Source organism: Carcharhinus amblyrhynchos, chromosome 16 (genome assembly GCF_965287045.1).
Source record: "Carcharhinus amblyrhynchos chromosome 16, sCarAmb.v2.hapA, whole genome shotgun sequence".
Taxonomy (NCBI): Eukaryota; Metazoa; Chordata; class Chondrichthyes; order Carcharhiniformes; family Carcharhinidae; genus Carcharhinus; species Carcharhinus amblyrhynchos.
Genome location: NC_137339.1, coordinates 30,434,957 through 30,454,645, shown reverse-complemented (window position 1 = coordinate 30,454,645; position 19,689 = coordinate 30,434,957). Strand labels below are relative to the sequence as shown.

At 40.5% G+C, this 19,689-nt stretch overlaps 1 long non-coding RNA gene across 1 annotated transcript in view; it reads left to right on the top strand.

Annotated features, from left to right (window-relative positions):
• LOC145353660 (uncharacterized) overlaps positions 1-19,181 on the top strand; it is a 34,493-nt gene extending 15,312 nt beyond the window's left edge. The window contains exon 2 of the long non-coding RNA XR_013888757.1: positions 18,445-19,181. This is a non-coding gene — a long non-coding RNA (uncharacterized LOC145353660). The remainder of the gene's footprint in view (positions 1-18,444) is intronic.
• The last annotated feature ends 508 nt before the right edge of the window (positions 19,182-19,689 follow it).

Sequence of the window (19,689 nt, the reverse complement as noted above, 5' to 3'; positions counted from 1 at the left end):
CTTAATTGGCATGGAGACAGTCCAATTAGGAAGGCAGGTGGGATCTTAAAGCTGGAGGGACCAATTCCAGCTTTGGAGGAGCAGCAGGCTATAAAAGCTGTTTAGTAAGGAAGACAATGATCGGGTGGCATGGTGGCACAGTGGCTAGCACTGCTGCCTCACAGCATCAGGGACCTGGGTTCAATTCCCAACACGTTCTCCCCGTGTCTGTGTGGGTTTCCTCTGGGTGTTCCAGTTTCCTTCTGCAGTCTGAAAGATGCGCTGGTTAGGCACATTGGCCACGCTCATTTCTTCTTCAGTTGAAAAATGCATTCGGCAACCAAGCCACCATTGTGGAGTGTGGAAGGAAGGGGGGGAGGGGGGCACTCCTTTACAGGGTCACCTGCCACTGATTCTGCAATCATGGATGCAGGAGTGCCCCTGTGATGATGCACTTCACAGACTTCATTAGAAACACAAAAGATATTTATTAACAAGCATAACTGTACAGAGGCCAGCAGCCCACATGGATCAAACAGGTAGGTTTCTAACAAACATCTTATAAGAGAATTAGAAAAGCAGAGAGCTTTAGGGAGGCAATTCCAGTGCTCATAGCCTATTGACAGCTGAAAACCATTCACTGGTACAGCAGTGAAAACTGGGGCCAGAGTTGGAAGAGTTGGGATCTCTGAAGATTGTGAAGCTGGAGGTGATTACAGAGAGAGAACCTGCAACTGTGTTGTGACTGTTGACATAGCAATATTGACTGGGAAATATTAGCGTGCATATTCTAATGGCAAGTGCTAATAAATAACACGAGGATCATGACAAGAAGTAAGGATTGAGAAGAGTACATGTCAGCCCTATAGAAGATCTTTTTAAACAAAATATAGACATGTATTTCCTTCATGTCCTTTTTTTAGGATCATACCTATTTGAATCTTCTTGTTCTCATCAAAAACAATTGCAGCTATTCCAAATGGATGTGTGGAATGGTATAGACTCAAGGCTCCATGACATTGTTAAAAACTTAGAATTATCGGGTGGGAACTTATCGGCTCGCCATGCTGGTCGATTAGCATGATGAGCCGGTAAGATAGAGCGAGAAGTGAAAAATTGGGTTTGTGCTTGATTTCTCATCTCTCACAATCTTGCTGGCCCTGTTCTGCCAGTGAAATCAGTCTTAAATCAGCGTCATGGAAAAGGGATGGCAGTTATCGGTGGGGGCAGCAATCGTGGGGGGGGAGCGAATCAGCCAGGGCGGTGATCAGCCAGGGCTGTGATTAGGATGGGGGTGGGGGAGGAGAACAGTCAGGCAGAATTTGGGGGGAGCGATGTTTGTGGTGGCAATCTGGAAGATTGGAGTGCCTGTGCAATGGTGCCCCTAGAGCTCAGCAGCCGGCCTTAAAGGCAAGCTGAAACCCAACTCCTCCCTCGCCACCACGCCACCACCACCACCCCCCCCCCCCCACTGGCAAGATTCACATTAAGGTCTCTGCATTGCACAGAGTGGCATAAATGACCATGGCTTTCCTTGCTGAAAAACCTCTCCTTTCCTTGCCTGTTTTGCACTTAGAATTTCTTTTGAGAAAACTCCACCCATTAGGTTTTAATTCTGTTTCAATGATGGTGGACAATCTGGTTAGAACACGAATTAGGATCAGCCGCTAACAGTTGGTGAAAATGCAATGTTTCCACATTGTGCACAGGAACTTCACTGTCTTTCCTTTGAATGTAGGATGCGTCTTGAAAGAAATTCAATTAAAACCCAATTTCTGAGTCAGGTTCATTGTTACGTTCCTTAAAAATGGATTTTATTGATGCGGAAAAGTTCTTTGGAACTGCCACTGTGAAACAGGAGGAAGGAAGTGACTTCTGAAAAAAAAGATTACATAAAAGAACCTAATTGCTGCAATGGGAGCCTGTTTTCAGTAGCTAGTGTAAACAAGGGACAGGAATTTGACTGGGGAGGCAGGAAGTAGGTTTGTTTTGGAATTGCTGACCTGCCCTCTGACGGGGAAGTGACAAAACTTCTGATTTTGGTGGATGTGAAAGTCTAACTGGTGAGGGGTTGGAAGTGGCATCCAATTTGTGGTGGGGGTCTCAGGAGCTGGGACTCCGGTGAAGTAGACTATGATCCAGCCCATCTTAGCAACCATTGCTGTGGGTGCCATCCGGGCATGGTTTAAAAAAAATGAAAGAATCTGAGTCTTTAAATGGGCCAGGACAGATTGAGGACAGGAACCTGGGAGAGGGTAGTAAAATATTAACATTGTTAACATTTCTTTGCCTTCGTCTAGAATTCCTTCCAAACATCCACATTTTTTTTTCAATCAAATAAAGCTTTAATCAATCAGTATAACTTCATCCACAGTGCTGACCCTGAAACTGATAGGCAGGGATTGCTCAGCTTTACACAGTTCCCAATGGCTATACTCCTCCTGAAAATATTGAGCCATTAGAAGGTGAGCAGTTAAGAAGCCGCTTAATTACCTAAATTCATTCATTTACAATGTGAAAAACTTCACTCTCCTGCCCTCAACCCACTGTTTTCTTGGGCTTGTGAAAATTGGCAGGGACTGGAACAGAGGCATGATGTTGCCATGCATGATGTGGGTGCCATTTTATTTCATTGCCCACCTTTGTTCTGTCCTGATTCTGGCAATGAATTCCACCCCAGAGTCAGATAATGACTAAATGTTACCAACAGTACAAAATAGTGTAAAGTATTGAAGCCATTCAGGATAAATAGTTTGTAATAGTAAATCCTAATGAAAAATGGCTGGTTTGTTTCAAACAAGGAATATAGAAACGTAATACTTAATTTACTGTGTCCTGAATCTAATAGTTAATAAAGAAGGCAAGTCAGATAACAGATTAGTGAACGAGCTTACATTTATAAAGCATCTTTGTGACTTCAAAATGTCCCAAAGTGCTTTACAGCCAATGAAACACATTTGAAATGGAGTTACTATTGTAATTCATAGGAGAGGATTAATATTTATAAATGTACAAATAGGGATGAAGTAACCTAATAATAAAGTATTGTGTGCAAAATATAACTAAAAATATAATTTATCATGCATTCAAAATTATAATTACTCATAGAATTTAACCAATTGGACCTTTGATAGTAACAAATGCCACTATTTACATTAATCTGCCCTCCTTTGTTGAGCTTTGGCCATTATTTTACCAAACCACTAGTGGGGAAGAGTATCATAAGATCTGACAAAACAGAATTTGTAATATGCCCACTGCTCTGGAGACAGTTCCAATCACAAACTATTTTTATCGCACTATTTTTTTCGTTTTGAAGCTTCCAATGCCATTTCCTTTCATGAATGTACTGCAGGTAAATCACATGACAAAAAAATGTTTCCTTAGCAACCACACTACCACCAATGAACTGTGGCAGTATGAACCAATTAAAACAAAGCTTCTACTTGTGGTAAGTGAGGTACCGACAGAACCAATGTATTTTAAATTGCTTTCAAAATGCTGTCAACAAGGTGCTATATACTCTCAGTTATGATGTGGAGTTGCCGGTGTTGGACTGGGGTGGGCACAGTAAGAAGCCTCACAACACCAGGTTAAAGTCCATCAGGTTTAACTGGTTGCACAAACTTTTGGAGCGCTGCTCCTTCATCAGGTGAGCAGCGCTCCAAAAGCTTGGGCTACCAGATGAATCTGCTGGACTTTAACCTGGTGTTGTGAGACTTCTTACTGTATTCTCACTTAGTATGTGTCCCATTTGTTTTTATTTTCTGTATTCTTTTGAGATGTTGCATTTATTATTTGTAATTCTGTGAAATAATTCCAATTCTAGTGTACAGCAAGCCAGCATATGAGTGTTTTCGGAAACAAACGTGGGAGACCACTTTGGTCAGACCCATACTCTCAATAGGCTCTTAATATTAATCATGATAATATCAGTTTCCCACTCAGGGATAAAGAAAATTCATGCCACGATTCATTTCAATTTGGGCAATATATTAGTTGTACTTTTCACAAAAACTATTAAAAAGAAAATTACAAATTATTTAAAAGTCTTTAACTTTTTTAGTCTTGATACAACAATTGGTGCAGTAATGGTGGAATGGCTTGCTTCTGAACTGTGTGATATCTTACGGTTGTTCATCATGGAACAGTACCATCTCTGAAAATTATTGGGAAGACTTTTCTGATCCTGTTTTGTAAACGTGTGATGCATGAAGTGAGTCTTTACTTAATGATAAAATTTATGTCAAAACATCATCCCATCGCTCGCTGCGCAACATCATAACAGAAGCCATTCAGAAGATTTCTCTCTGAAAACAGCAAAGATTTCCTTAATAATGGATATAAATTAAGATTTGCTGGAAGCTTATCCCAGATTGAACCTTAACTTTAATGCAGTGGAATGCTGAAAGAGTTAAATGTCTAAAAGTACTTCACTGGGACCTGTGAACCAATGGAGTTCATCATAACAAGCACAAAACACAATAGCCCTCTCTAGTAAATCATTATAAATTTAGTAGAAGCAAGCTGGTGCAAGTGACTAAAAAGAACACCAGAGGATGATCAATAAATCATTCAACACTTTTTATATTTAACTTAACAAAAGCTTTTAATTGCCTTGTTGTGAATGTTGAGTCAGATAACTTAGTGTCAAAAATGCAACTTAGTGCAGCACGGAAAATTCAAGTATAACACAGAATTACTGCTAGCAAATATTTCTACAACAATCCTATACTTTGTCATAATCCAGTTAGGACACACAGAACTCTTAAGTTTGCAGTTTGAGTACACAGAAAGTTAAAGTGAGCATACTGTTAAATGTTTAAACCAAGCCATTTTGCAAATCAATCATAGATTTTGATAAAGAGAATCAATTATTAACAGGAATGCTGCTGACACTCGTTCCTCAGCTTGATGACTGAACACAGATCAGTAATAACCATTCGTATATCTTAAGTTGTTAGCGCTCCACTTGAACTTTTCAAAAAGTTCTGTTTCACATTCAGAATAGCATGTTATCCAAACCTTGTGATTTGAAACCTGTTTATATCAGCGAATATTGTTCCACAATTCATAGCGTGTAAAGGTACACAATGGGATTTAATTTCTAATATATGTAGCACCCAGTACAAAGATAGAGGTAAGGTTGGGTGGAACCATACTTAAACTTACAGGATGAGCATTACCAGCAATTACTAAGAACTTTTTTTTACTGTAACCATCACCTAGATTTTAAAGTTTCCCTCTTTTTAGAGTTGTTAATATTTGCAAAATTCCTTCCAGCATCTAATTCCACAAATGCTAACCCCCTAAAAAGGGGATTGTAACTAATAAAATAGCAGTCACAGTCTTAGCCAAATTACTTTCAAGTACAATGGTGATTGTTTTTATCAAACACCCAAACCATTTCCTAAAGATGTGCTGCATCATCCCTTGTCAGTTTGGATTTCTGAATTCCATATTTTTTTTAAGCATTACAACTGAAAATTTATCTACATTAAAATCACTAAAACTATGCAGACGTCATCATCATGAATCTTGATGATGACTTCATCAAAGTCAAAGCCAACCGATTTGTTACCACTAACAAAATGTTTAAAGTTACCTGATTTCACACCAAATCTTTCAATTGCATGAAGAAGCACACCCAGTAGGGATAATTGAATGATTGTCAGCTTTAGTAGACATAGGATAGCTTTATCGTGGGGTATTTAACTGCAGTAAGAAGTCTCACAACATCAGGTTGAAGTCCTTTTAACTGCTACAGACTGTTCTCCTAGTATTAAGCTAATGATCGATCATATGTGAAGTAGTAATTGCTTTCAGAATATTTTGTTGAATTATATAAACAGAACACATAAGTGCCTAAATATTCCATCTTTTACAAATGGACAATTGTCCAGATATGTCCAGCCCACAAAATCTAGGGCAAGTCCAATCCAACCAAATGCTATCCCATCAGTCTACTCGTAATCAATAGCAAAACAGGGGTCAACATAGCAATGCCATCAAGTGATACTTACCAATACACGCCTATTCCAAAGATAGGCAAAAAAATTGAATTCCAGAGAGAAGATTGAGAGATCTTGTCAAGGCAGAGTGTGACATTGAGGAGCAGTGGTAAAAAATGGTGAAATCAATGGGAAGTGGGAGACACATCTCCACTGGCGAGGGACATACCTAGCACAAAGAAGAATGTCTGTTGTTGTTAGAGGCCAATCATTTAAGCCTCAGCACATTACTGCAGGTGTTCCTTCAGAGACTGTCCTTGGTCCAAACATCTTCAGCTCCTTCATCAATAACTGTCACTTCATCATAAATTTAGAAGTGGGCATGCTTACTGACGATTGCACAATTCCATTCACAACTCATAAGCAGTCTACATGTGTATGTAAGAGATCTGGACAGCATTCAGGCTTGGGCTGCTAAGAGTAACATATGTATCGAACAAGCGCCAGACAATAACCAACTTCAACAAGAGAGGAAAGCCTCCCCTTGACATTACCATTGTCAAACCACATCCCCCTCCCCCAACCCACATCAACAAGTCACCATTGACTAGAAACTGAATTGTCATATAAATACTGCATCTACAAGAGCAGGTCAGAAGCTGGGAAATCTGCAGTGAGCCTGACCAACATCTATAAAGCACAAGTCAGGAGTTTAATACTCTCCTCTCGGCTAAATAAGCTCACTTCCAACCACACACAAGAAACTTGATATTATGCAAGACAAAGCAACCTGTTTGATTGGCACTTCTTCCATCACTGGCATTTTGGCTGCAGTGTGTGCTATCAACAAGATGCACCACAGTTCCTCACCAAGGCACCTTGATCAACAGTACCTTCCAAAACCACAAGAAGTAGGACAACAAGTGCATTGGACATATTCTACAAGATCTGCTCCAAGTCACACACCATCTTGACTTGGAAGCATATGACTGGTTCTTCATTGTTGCTGGTTCAAAGAGCCTGGACACACTCTACTTAACAACACTATGATTACACCTTCACTACATGAACTTCGAGTAGGAGGGTCTCCAACATCTTCTCGAGGGCAACTGGGGATGGGCAATAAATGCAGGACTTGTCCTGAACTGCTCACATCACATTTGTAATGTTAACAAGATTAATTAAACAGAACACATTTCTGTGCATAGGCCTTCATGACTGCCTTTATTGTGTATCACAGAAACCGTAAGAAGCCTTTTGATTAAGCTATGAAATCGCACACACTTGCAAACTAATTCCTTTCCACGTTTTGCAGCAAACAGCTAGAGTCATATGGAATTCATTTTGTAGTCTAGGCTAATGACAGAGAACTTGGTACCTGGTTCGATATCGAGTGAAATGCTATCTTCTCAATCAACACTCCATGTTCGTTACACTGCAGTGACTCATCAGCAAAGGCCACCAAACTGGCATTGATACATTAATGCCTAGCAAGCTTCTGAAACTCTCTGTTAATAGGCTTTAAGACAACTGATAGATCCTGAGCGTGTGGGCTGTAAGCGTAATCCTTTAATGCCTGTCACACTGAGATTTGATTGGGGCCAGAAATGAATAGGCTAATGGACTGTAATGCAGAGCTTGCTTTATTGTATCATTCAACAGTAGCTTATAATGGTTTATTCATAATTATAAACACATTCAATATTAACCCTTTTTAACAAAGGCAGTCTTTGAATTTTCGTGTAAATAATTATAAACAACAGGGAACAGTAAGGCTGGAATGGAATATTCTCAATTGGTTTTGGAGCATTTGGTGGGGGGGGAAAGAAACTGTTTGTTGCTTGCCATTCAGCAATGGAATTATACTGGAGAAAGTTGATCTTGCTACGCATTACCATTTCATCCAGCTCCTTGATGCAAGATTAAATTACTTGTGTTTACAAAACTTTCTGAAACGAGTTTGTTGTCCCTCTATTGAAAAAAAATCATTGTTTTCCCCTTGCTTGCAGCTTAAAGAAATTTATTTCTTTGAGTTGCTTAGGTTTTACGAACTAGTTCATCCCAGGCACCCATAATCCTATTCTGAACTAGTCAGGAGCAGGCATTGTGTGCAGAATCCTTTACAGGAAAATGTATTGTGATTTCATGTATGAGGCATTCTCATGACATCTCTCCTCCAGCCTCCCAAACATTGACTCTGTCTATACTTGCCGTTGCCTCGGCAAAGCAGCCAGCATAATTAAGGACCCCACGCACTCCGGACATTCTCTTTTCCACCTTCTTCCGTCGGGAAAAAGATATAAAAGTCTGAGGTCACATACCAACTGACTAAAGAACAGCTTTTTCCCTGCTGCTGTCAGACTTTTGAATGGACCTACCTTGCATTAAGTTGATCTTTCTCTACACTCTAGCTATATTCACTACATAGGACTAGGGGGCACAGCCTCAAGATAAAAGGGGGGCGGTTTAGAACGGAGTTGAGGAGGAACTTCTTCACTCAAAGGGTGGTGAATCTCTGGAATTCTCTGCCCGTTGAAGTGGTGGAGGCTGCCTCGCTAAATATTTTTAAGACGTGGGTTGATGGGTTTTTGATAAGAGAGGGGATTAAGGGTTATGGGGAGAAAGCGGGAAAGTGGAACTGAGCAGCAACAGATCAGCCATGATCTTATTGAATGGCGGGGCAGGCTCGAAGGGCTAGATGGCCTACTTCTGCTCCTATTTCTTATGTTCTTATGTTCTTATTCTGCACTCTTTCATTTCCTTCTCCATGAATGTTATGCTTTGTCTATATAGCGTGCAAGAAACAATACTTTTCACTGTATGCTAATACACGTAACAATAATAAATCAGATCAAAATCAAATCCTGTCCATCTTTATCACTGATGCCTTCAACCTGAACCCTTTCCCTCGTCCTGGTGTTCCAGTTCTCTCCTTTCAAGTTACAGCGTTAATATTCAGCAGCAGCCTCCTGTATTTTAGCACAATCTCCCTTTGAGAAGGAAAAAGGCAGGCAGCATCCAGGTATTTTCAGTGCTGAGCTCCCTGCCGAGAGTAAAGGCTGTCAGTCGCACAGCAGTAGTCAACTCTACACCAGTCTCTTGAGAAAGAGGAAACAGCAACAACTGGAAAGTGCCCAGTGAGGTTGCAAATCGCACATCAAATTTTGCCTACAATTGGGTCTGGAAATGACAAAAACATGACTAAAGATTTCAGCAGCATGTTGGGTGAGGTGAGGAGGGTAGCAGTGTGTAGTGTCATGGAGGTGGCATTTGTCAGTCTTTCTAATAGAGAATGTTTGAGATTGAAATTTCAGGAGGTGCGGGATTCCTTAATATCAGAATTGATCGGAATAGCAAAACAAATTGAGACAATTTGGGAAGTGAGAATGATACTTCAGTTCGCCTTCTGCTAAAGTGGCATACAACATCTGGCAATTTTATATTCCAAATACTAAAAACATTAGAACAAAATTCAGAATTAAAAAAGTTCTGTGAATTTTATTATTGGGGCTTATGAAATCCCAGGCTGCTTGAGTTTGTTCCTTTTCAATATGTTTTTCTTAAATTAATTTAGGAGACGTGGATATCGCTGGCCATATCAACATTTATTGAGCATCCTAATTGCCCTTCAGAAGGTAGTGGTGAGCTGTTATCTTGAATTGCTGCGGTCCATGTGGCGTATATACATTCACCATGTTGTTAGGGGGGGATTTTGACCCAGCGACGGTGAAGGAAAGTGATATATTTCCAAGTCAGGGTGATGTGTGGCATGGTGGGGAAATTACAGGTAGTGGTGTTCACAGATATCTGCTGATCTTGCCCTTCGAGATGATATGGGGCACGGGTTTGTGAAATCTCAGTTGAAGGCGGTGCACACTGCTGCCACTATGAGTCGATGGTGGAGGGACTATATGTAGAAGGTGCTGATGGGGTGCCAACCAGGTCAGTTGTTTTGTCGGAGATGTTGTTGTTTGTTGTTGGAGCTGCATTCACCCAGGCAATGGAGAATATTCCATCACACTTCTGACTTGTGGACAGGCTTTGCAAAGTTAGAAGGTGAATTCTCAGCATCTGACCCTGCACTTGTAGCCATGTTATTCATATGACTGGTCCAGTTCAGTTTCTGGTCAATAATAACCCCCAGGGTTTTGATAGTAGGGGATTCAGTGATGGTAATGCTATTTAATGTCAAAGGAAGATGTTACATTCACTCTTGTCATAGATGGTCATTGCCTGGGACTGGCATGGCATGAATGTTACTTGCCACTTGTCACAGGGACATATGAAAGAGGAGCAGAATAGGCTATTTGGCTCCTTGAGCCTGCTCCACCATTCAATAAGATCATGGTTGATCTCTTTGTGTTTGAATTCCACATTTCCCATTTAACCTTTGATTGCCTTGCCTAGCAAGAATCTTTTTCCCTTCACCTTAACATACTGAACGACCCTGCCTCCAGTGCTTTCTGTGGCAGAGAGTTCCAAAATCACAAAACCCTTTGAGAGAAAGAATTCTTCTCATCTCTGTGCTTAAAAGGTGATGCCTAATTTTAAAACAGTGTCCCCTCGTTCTGGACTGAACCACAAGAGGGAACATCATTTCTATGTCACATTGTCAATATCATTCAGGATCTTATGTTCTTCAATCATGTCACCCCTCATTCTTCTAAACTCCACTGAAAACAAGCACATCTATTCAACCTACCCTCATAAGAAAACTCACTCATGCCCAGTATCAACCTGAACTAACGCTAACACATTTACACCCTTCTTAAAAAAGATCAAAACTGCACGTAGTATTCGAGACAATGTTTCATCAATTCCCTGTGTAACTGAAGTATAACATCCTTACTTTTATTTTCCATTCATCTCACAATAAAGGATAGCATTCCATTAGTCTTCTTAATTACTTTGCTCCTTATGCTTCAGTAACTGAGGAGTTGAGAATGGTGTTGAACATTGTACAAACATCAGCAAACATCCCCACTTCTGACCTCATGATAGAGGGAATGCCTTTGATGAAATAGCTGAAGATGTTTGGGCCTAGGACTCTACCCTGAGAGACTCGTGCAGCAATGCCCCTGAACTGAAATAATTGATGTCCTTCAACAACTACAACCATCTTCCTTTGTGCTAGGTATGAGTCCAACCAATGGAAAGTTTTCCCTGGAATTATCCATTTATAATTATAGAATTCTCTGGAATTCTCTGCCCGTTGAAGTGGTGGAGGCTGCCTCGCTAAATATTTTTAAGACGCGGGTTGATGGGTTTTTGATAGGAGAGGGGATTAAGGGTTATGGGGAGAGGGCGGGAAAGTGAAACTGAGCAGCGACAGATCAGCCATGATCTTATTGAATGGCGGGGCAGGCTCGAAGGGCTGGATGGCCTACTCCTGCTCCTATTTCTTATGTTCCCCCGATTCTCGTCGACTCAACTTTTTCCATATCTCCTTGATGCCATATACAATCAAATATTGCCTTGGTGCCAAGGATAGTCACTCTCATCCCATATCTTGAGTTTACCTCTTTTGTCTATTTTTGAACCAAAGTTAGAATGAGGTCATGAGCTAGGATCCAAACTGAATGTTAGTCAATAGGTTATTACTGAGTAAGTGCCACTTGATATTCCTGTTCACGACATTATCTGTCACATGGCCAGTGTTGCAGCTGTATTGGAATTGCTGGATTAAATGTGCAACTCATTCTGGAGCTCAAGTCTTCAGTACTATTGCTTTAATGTTGTCAGGGTCTACAGCCTTTGCAATATGCAGTGCCTTCAGCCCACAGGAAATTCTGCAAAGTCACACTGGCAGGATTTCAGTCAACAGTTGAGTTCATTTTCACTCGTTTTTCTACTAAGTGCCAGGAACAGATAATTTACCCTTGAACTTTTTTGGATTTCATCAGCCCACCCAGAGGTTCTGCTTGAGGCATTTTTCAGAGAGGTTTTGTAATATCAGTCCTAGTTTATAATTTGCCATTTTAGCCTTTCTAAAGCGCTGATGCTGACATTCCACTCAGAATATTTAACACCTAAAAGTTAAAGTGTTAACTGTATTCATAAATAGGGCGTGCGAACTGAGGTAATTGTAGAAAGTAAGTGAAAACATAGGCCTGGATTTTCACCTCTCCATTGTGATGAAAATGGCAGGCAGGAGTGCCTGAAAATTGTAAGTCCCACAACCTAAAAAATAGCACTGTCCATTTCTACAGAGGTTGGCAAGGAGTGGTGCCTGTTTTATGCATGCACGATGCACCACTTAATTCACCAGCTGCGTCCACTGGAGTTTCGGGAATGTGAAACCCAAAGTATGCAGAGCAGACCTAGAAATCATAGAAATTCTACAGTGCAGAAAGAGGCCATTGAGCCCATCGAGTCTGCACTGGCCACAATCTCACCATGTACTATCCATATATCCCCATATGGTAAGAGACCTGGTAAGAGAAGATATGAACATTTTTCATTTCTTTGAATAGTCAGTTTATCCTATTGTAGTGGTAAGGTACCTCTTTGGATAGGGTCCTGGGACATCTTTGGAGCTGGTCAGGTGCCTTTTGGGGGCAGTAAGGCATCTCTTTGGTATTGTTAAAAGTTGGTGTGAATGTGTCTTAACAGTACATAAATCCATCAACTGTTAAGTTTATTGAACTGTCAACAGATCTGACAAAAACAGCTGTAGAAATTGAAAAGAGTATGTGGCAAGCAGAAATGTCAAAAGTAACTGTCAAGCTTTCATGGCATTTAAAAGTCCTGTCCTTTAGATCTTTGAAAACCATGTCTAGAGTGTTAAACAAATAATTTCTTGCAATTTAAATCTACCTGTTGACATAAACCTGAAGGTTTCCTTTAATGAATTAGTGCTATATGACTGATTTCACAACCATCCATTGTCACAGTAGGGGGCCTGACATTTTACAGTTTGACTGATAGCCACAAGTGGTTATAGACTGTAGTGGGACTGAATTCCAGTGCTTGTGGTTATAAGAAATTATGAACTTGAGTACAATGTTTGTTGTTATAAGGCTTTATGCAGTTGAAGCAATATAAATAGAACGAATGGGTGGAATTTTACCAGCTCGTTCCACTCATCGATGGGCGAAGCAAGTTGGTAAAATTGCGCGAGAGCCAAGAAATCAGGATCATGCTTGATTTCTCAGCTCTAGCAATTTTATAAGAGCTGGATTTCTAGCGAGGTCAGTCTCTCACCAGAAATGGCATGAGAGGCTGAATAATTTATTTAAATGAGTTGAAATTCTGATATGCATGTATTCAATGAGCCCGATGCTCAATTGTCTGGGCTCACTTGCCTTTGTGGCCTTACTGGGAGAGGTCCTCTCTGTTGAGGAAAATGCCTGCCCCTATGAATGGGGAACAGTCATGTGGAACCGGAGGCCATTGAGGCCGAAGACAAGGGGGTTGCCCTGTGGGCAGTGCCAGCCTGGCAGTGTGGGGGGAGGGGTGGGGAGAGCTGGTTGTGCTGTCAAATTCCTGCACTTGCCATTGAGCATGTGCAGAATCATAGGTCTACATTTGTGCAGTAGCTCCTTCTACAGGCAGATTGGTGAATAAAGCCCAGCCCACTGCCTGCAGCAGTTAGAAATAGTCTACACCGTTCTTTTAATGACTAAGTGCATAGGTGTGAAAACGCAGCCAAAAACAGATCAGGAATTGTCCCATTTTCATGCTAGCTGAACATCTATGATCAATCTTGTAAAATTCTGCCCAATGTGTTTTTATGAATGAGAGTGCTTTATTTTTCAATTCAATGGAGTCTGCAATATGCACATAGAATTTTATTTCCAAGAACTTTATTTTGTTTCCTTTCAGCATGGGTCCTGAGGTCTGCCCATGGTGAATATTGGGTGGTTTGGTGTGTAAGTGTATGGGTAAAGGTGTTGGTTGGGGGCATGTTTTGGGGCATTAAATTGGGGTCAAATTGGCATCAGGGCTATAAAGGGCCATGGGGTGGGTACAGGGACACATGTTTGTATGGAGTGTATGTGACAGCCATTGGGGGGGGGGTGCGTGGGTACAGGGCATATTTTGGCATGGAAGGGATGAGGTATTAAGGCTTGGGTGAAGGACATAAGGTGGCATGGGTTAGTTTGGCTAGGGCAGGAGGAATGCATGGGGGGGGGTGGTGTTGCTGGAGTGAGGGAGTGTGTGGGCCCGTTTATGTTTTTTTTTACATTTTTGGACACAGTGCCTCCTGTCCAGCCCACCTCTGCAATTGGCATCCTCCTCACTACTCTTGGGGTCATGCAGGCTTTTAATAAAGCCTGCTTCCACAGACTGATAACCTGATTTCCAGGCAGCCATTCTTAAAAGTTGAGTTTCTGGAGCCAGGGGTTTGCCCAAGTCTGTATACCTGACTCACAGATGAAAATCTGAGCCATATTTATTGCAAAGTTAGACTGAACAATGAAAAAGGATCTGCATATTTAAAAGCCACTATCATTGCAGAGTGATATTTAAAGAACACAATTCTTGAGCTGAATATAATACCTTTTCCAGTGGTTTTACTGCAGGTTGCACCAGGAATCTGCTTGCTATACATGTAACATCAGGCTTCCAAGTCAGATCTTGGGTTCTTATCCCACACCAGGGACATGAGCATTAAAGCTAATCTGGCACACTAATGTCGTAGTGAGGCAGTGCTGCCCTTTTGGATGTATTGGATGAGATGTTAAACCAAATGGACATGCACCCACAAAAACTCTGTTTAAAATCCTCAAACATGTGGGAGATGAATTTCTGCTGGTGTTCTTCTGCTCTTCCACTTTAGCTTTAGTGAAAGATGGCAGTGGGGAACCCTGGAAAAACTGGCAAGTTTGATGTGCACACTGCTTTTCCAGGGATTTCACTGTTCCATTGCTGAGCTTTTGGTGGACAATCAGGAAAACATTAGTGGAAATTGATTCTATTTTATCCATATATTCACATAAGTTGATAAAATTATAAAACATAATCTCATTGATCTGGTTTGGATTCAACAAAGGTCCAAAAAGCAACAGGATGGCCAAAATGTCTTTCTTTATTATAAATTGAGGATAAGTCACATTATGTTATGACCAAGGAAAAGTTTGGGCCAAAGTTTCAATACCTTCATGTGAGGCGACACTGACATAAGGAACAAGAGTTTGGATGCATCTGATATTCTAGAGTTATATCTGTTTCAAAATACACCTGAAAATTCCCATAGAATTGTTTAACATTTGTAGAAGGTGCCCAAGTCTCGCTACTCACTGGCCTCACTTCCCATCAACATCCCAATCTAGTTTTGCTTACCCCCTTCCAGCAGTCTCTGTTGCCAATCAGGCCTCACTCGTCATGAGCACTAACTTCCCCACTGCTTGTTGCTGCTCCAGTAAACAGCAATCATGGAAGAGAAAGAGGCTGTGACTGGAGGAGCAACTTCTCACAGAATCTGTCACTTCCACTTTTCTCTGATTGCTCGCTCTGTAATAGGATTTTCCTGGGCTTTTGGGAGGTTCTATGGGGTGAATTTGGACACCACCTCCATTTATTTTGAATACTGTAGCAGACTTAAAAGCATTGAACTAAGACTAAAAGCATGGAAAACATACTTGTAAGATGCTGCAGAATGCAGAACTCTTTCATTTCTAATGCATTTTTCTTTGTGTGGAATGGATGTATTATAAACAACATGCTATATGGTTATTCAATTCCAGAAATTGGAAAAATTTCTTCACACAATATACACTATTTTTACTTCACAATCAAAGTATTAAATGGTTCAATACTCACCCCACCATGAATATTTTGAAAGGAATACCAATACTGAAAGTGTGTTGCTCCATACACATTATTTACGTCTATAAAGCTTATGCTCAAGTGTATGTTAGGCTCAGTGGAACGAGTAGGATTCTTAAAAGACTGGGTGGGAAATGGCTTTGCCAAGCATTCAGTGGGTTTTTGCCCTTGAGACATGGGCTGGAATTTTACTGCCCCACCCACAATGGGAATCAGAGCGAGCAAGAGGCGCAAAATGGGAAGATCCATTGACCTCAAACGGGGTTTTAAGGTTTTAGGACAAGCAAGACTGTAAAATACCACCCATGATTGTTCACATTATGTTAACCAGAGTGGAGGGTCCAATTAACATGGATGAGGTGTGAAAAATTGCAAGGTATTGTAGATATCAAATGCCTGAAACTTACTCAAATTTTGTCATGATTACTATAAAGTTTTTATTCACAAAGAAACTTTATGATCACTTTTGATATCAGTTGAATGTATCTGAGCACTTTGAAGGCAATTAAATGATAACTGATCACAGATTATGTTGTTTGAGCTTTGTATGATTATGCTTGATATCAGTTGATTACTATTTGATTATTTGGGATGTCAAATTATTACTTTTGAAAACACATCATTAGAAATGAGCCCATATGATGCCTGCTGAATGCTGTTGGATGCAAAATGTCAACATTTTCAGGTGGGGGAACTCACAGAAAAATAAGTGGCATTGTAAGCAGTATAAATTGAAACATAAAATTATAAAGAGATGGTAATAGATTAAGTGAATGGGCAAAATTGTAGCAAATAGACTTCAGTACAGACAATTGTGAGGTCATCCATTTTGGACCTAAAAAAGGGTAGATCATAGTATTTCCTAAATGGTCATGTTTTTATCAAAAATTACTTTATGTAGTTATGGAACTGAAACTACTAGCGAAGTTGTAAAAAACTGAACAACAACATTTCAGTGATTTAAAATGGCAACTTCTAAGCTAACCAAACATAAAAGTAGCTATACCCAGCATAATGGAACCAGACTCTATCTTAGAGGAAAGTGAATGGCTCATTTTTCTCTCTCTTCCATCCCTGTTGCTCACCCTATCTGTCCTTCTCTGTTGCTTTCTCTTGTTTATCCGACAGTAAGGATACTTCAGTAGCAAACAATAAAAAAAACTGCCTTCGCAAAGTAGATCAAAGTGAAGGTTTAATAAAGAAACATCATTACACCACCACAGCTTAGGCCACACCCAGGACAAAAATGTTTTCCCACAATCCCCATCTGCTTTGTATTGATAGCAGGTCAGCTGGTCAGCTGACCATGTTGTCATTGGTTACATTCTCTACCAGGTCAGCTGGTCAGCTGACAACCATGGCATGTTACCATTGGTTACATTGTAACATCTCTCTCACTCTGTCTCCCTCTCTCTTGACTTTTAAATGGCTTAACCTATACTCCCACTGTGTATCTTCTTTAACCAGTAAGGCTGAGGAAGAGGGCAATGATGGGAAAGCCATCAGATAGAATTTGATAAATTGAGCTAAAGATTTAGACCAGTGGTCCCCAATCAGTGCACGGCACACTTGGTGTCCCATAAAGACTCCCCAAGCAACCGCGAGAAAAAGAATCAAAATGATTCAACATTCATGTAATTAAACAAAAGCTAACTTTAATCTTCATTTCTGTGGTCGGCATCTCCAAGAGTTGATGCACCTTGGGCCTCTGGACGTGCGCTGGCTGAGAAAGAGCGCACATGCGTGACTTAGCTTTTGTATATTGGCCAGGCCTATGTGCATGACTTGGAGCCGAAGGCAAAGGTCTCATGCGCCTGCACAAAATGAAAAAGGCAAAATGGGTGCAATATCCCTGGGAGCAGTCAGAGAGGTTAAGAAAAGGGTGAAAGAGGGCAGGGAAAAGTTAAAAACAAAGGTGTGCTGTGATATATGAAAGGTTGGGAACATTGACTTAGACAATGAACTAAGAGGAAATTGATGATCCTAAAACAGCGTAATAGATCCGGTAATTAGACGCAAGTTGGTCGAACATCCACATTGAGAAAAATGCTTGACAACATCTTCTACAGGGTGCTATGAATAAATATTTAAATGGCATTCTCATGAGCAATCAGCACACTTTTATTAATGGAAGTGTTATAAAACGTCACGCTTTGCACATTTACTGGAATTCTTTGTGGGGACATTCAACAGAGTAAATGGCAAATTCTTGAGAAGAATTGAGAATAAATTTACAAAAAAGAAAGTACTTGGATTGCATATGCACAGAGTGTCCCAAGATCCTTCACAGTCAATGTGATGCAGTTGTCATTGTAATAGAAAGGAACACTGTGGCCAGTTTGCACAATACAATATCTCTCAAAACTAATGAGCTAGACAACTGGATGACCTGTTTTCATAGAACTGGTAAGGGATATTGACTAGAATAACAGGAAAAAACCTCTGCTTATCTTCAAATATTGTTATGGACTCTTCTATATCCACTTGAGGTATAACAATAGAAGATAAAGGATTAAAATAAAGACATTCGCCTGCTCTGTTTCTAGCAGGAGGTATGGATTTTGTGATCATTCACTCCATGTTCATATCTGCTATGTTATGAGCTTCAAGCTTGGATTGACAGTCCAAGTAAATGATTCAAATGAAGAACATTCTAGGTGAATTTTTTTTTAGTTACGGTACTTCCTCTTTTCATAGAAGAAAATATTAGCCTTAACTGCAACCTTATTGATTTTTTTTCCAGATTCTTCTGTGCACAGTGAGGAGGATATCCCACTGTGTACTTCAATGCTTTCAGACAAAGTGATGGTGGAGGAGTAGAGGGAATCACTCTGGGAACCTGTGGTACTAGCTAGAAACTTGGATTCATCTGGTAGCATGATTTCTCAGAGTTAGAATGCTGGAGAAAATGTCGAAGCTGATTAGGAGTTGCACGTCCTTCCATCCTCCCCAGTTTCTGACGGAGCTGCTTCAAGATGCTTTGTGTTGGTGAAGTCACTGGAGCAACCTCACAGCAAAGGAGACCAAATGCATGATGCATGCTTTATTTTTCTAACAAGAAAATATGTCCCACTGCGCTGTGGTGTAGACATGCTATCACTGGCATTTGATAATGGTTTCACAACAAGGTAACTACAAGCTTCCTCTTTACAAATACTCTCAAGAGGATTAAACAAGTGACCTTATGGTGTTTTGAAAAATAATGCTGCTGATTTTGTTGTCTGAAGAGATGTTCCACAGAAGCTCCCACAAGAATATGTAAAGCAGCCAAAAAGCATGTCCACTGCTGTGCTAATTATTGAGCCTAGTATTCCCCGCATTCAACTGCAAACGAAGTAAACCTTCCGAAAAGAATACATGACTCAAGCTCAGTTGACATTTCAATAATTATATTCCCACGCTCAAAATGAATGCTGATAATCTGTGATAGCCACAATTACTGTCCTGCATAAGGTTAAAGAATTAAAGAATTGAAAAACCCTTCGTGTTCTGTATCCACATTCCTTTATTCTCCCTTGCGTACAAATGCCTATTTTTAAATGCTAACATGATGAAGTTAAAGTTTACCTTTTTCATTTAAGAGTGTTCTTAGAAAACAATCAAATATGTAGGTCAGGGACTTAAAGTGGCAGTGGCCGGAACGGCAAGGATTGCTTCTGAGAACCCTCCCTGTACTTACTTGTAGCAGGCAGTAAATAGGAATATTGGACAAGAGTAGGCCGTTCAGTCTATCAAGCCTGCCTTGCTATCATGATGTTCAATGCCTTTTACACACACTATCCCCAAAATCCTTTTCATTATTGTTAATCAGAAATCACTTTCGGGTGGAACCAGGGTATAGGTAAATAGGGAAAAACAGGAGGAAGGACTATCTGGCACCTCGCTGCTATCGCTCCCTTCAGTTGTTAGTGTTCTTGTTCTGCATCCAGACAAGAGGGACATCACTGGTAACCAGAAATCTACCAGCCTCTGTTTTAAACATGCTCAA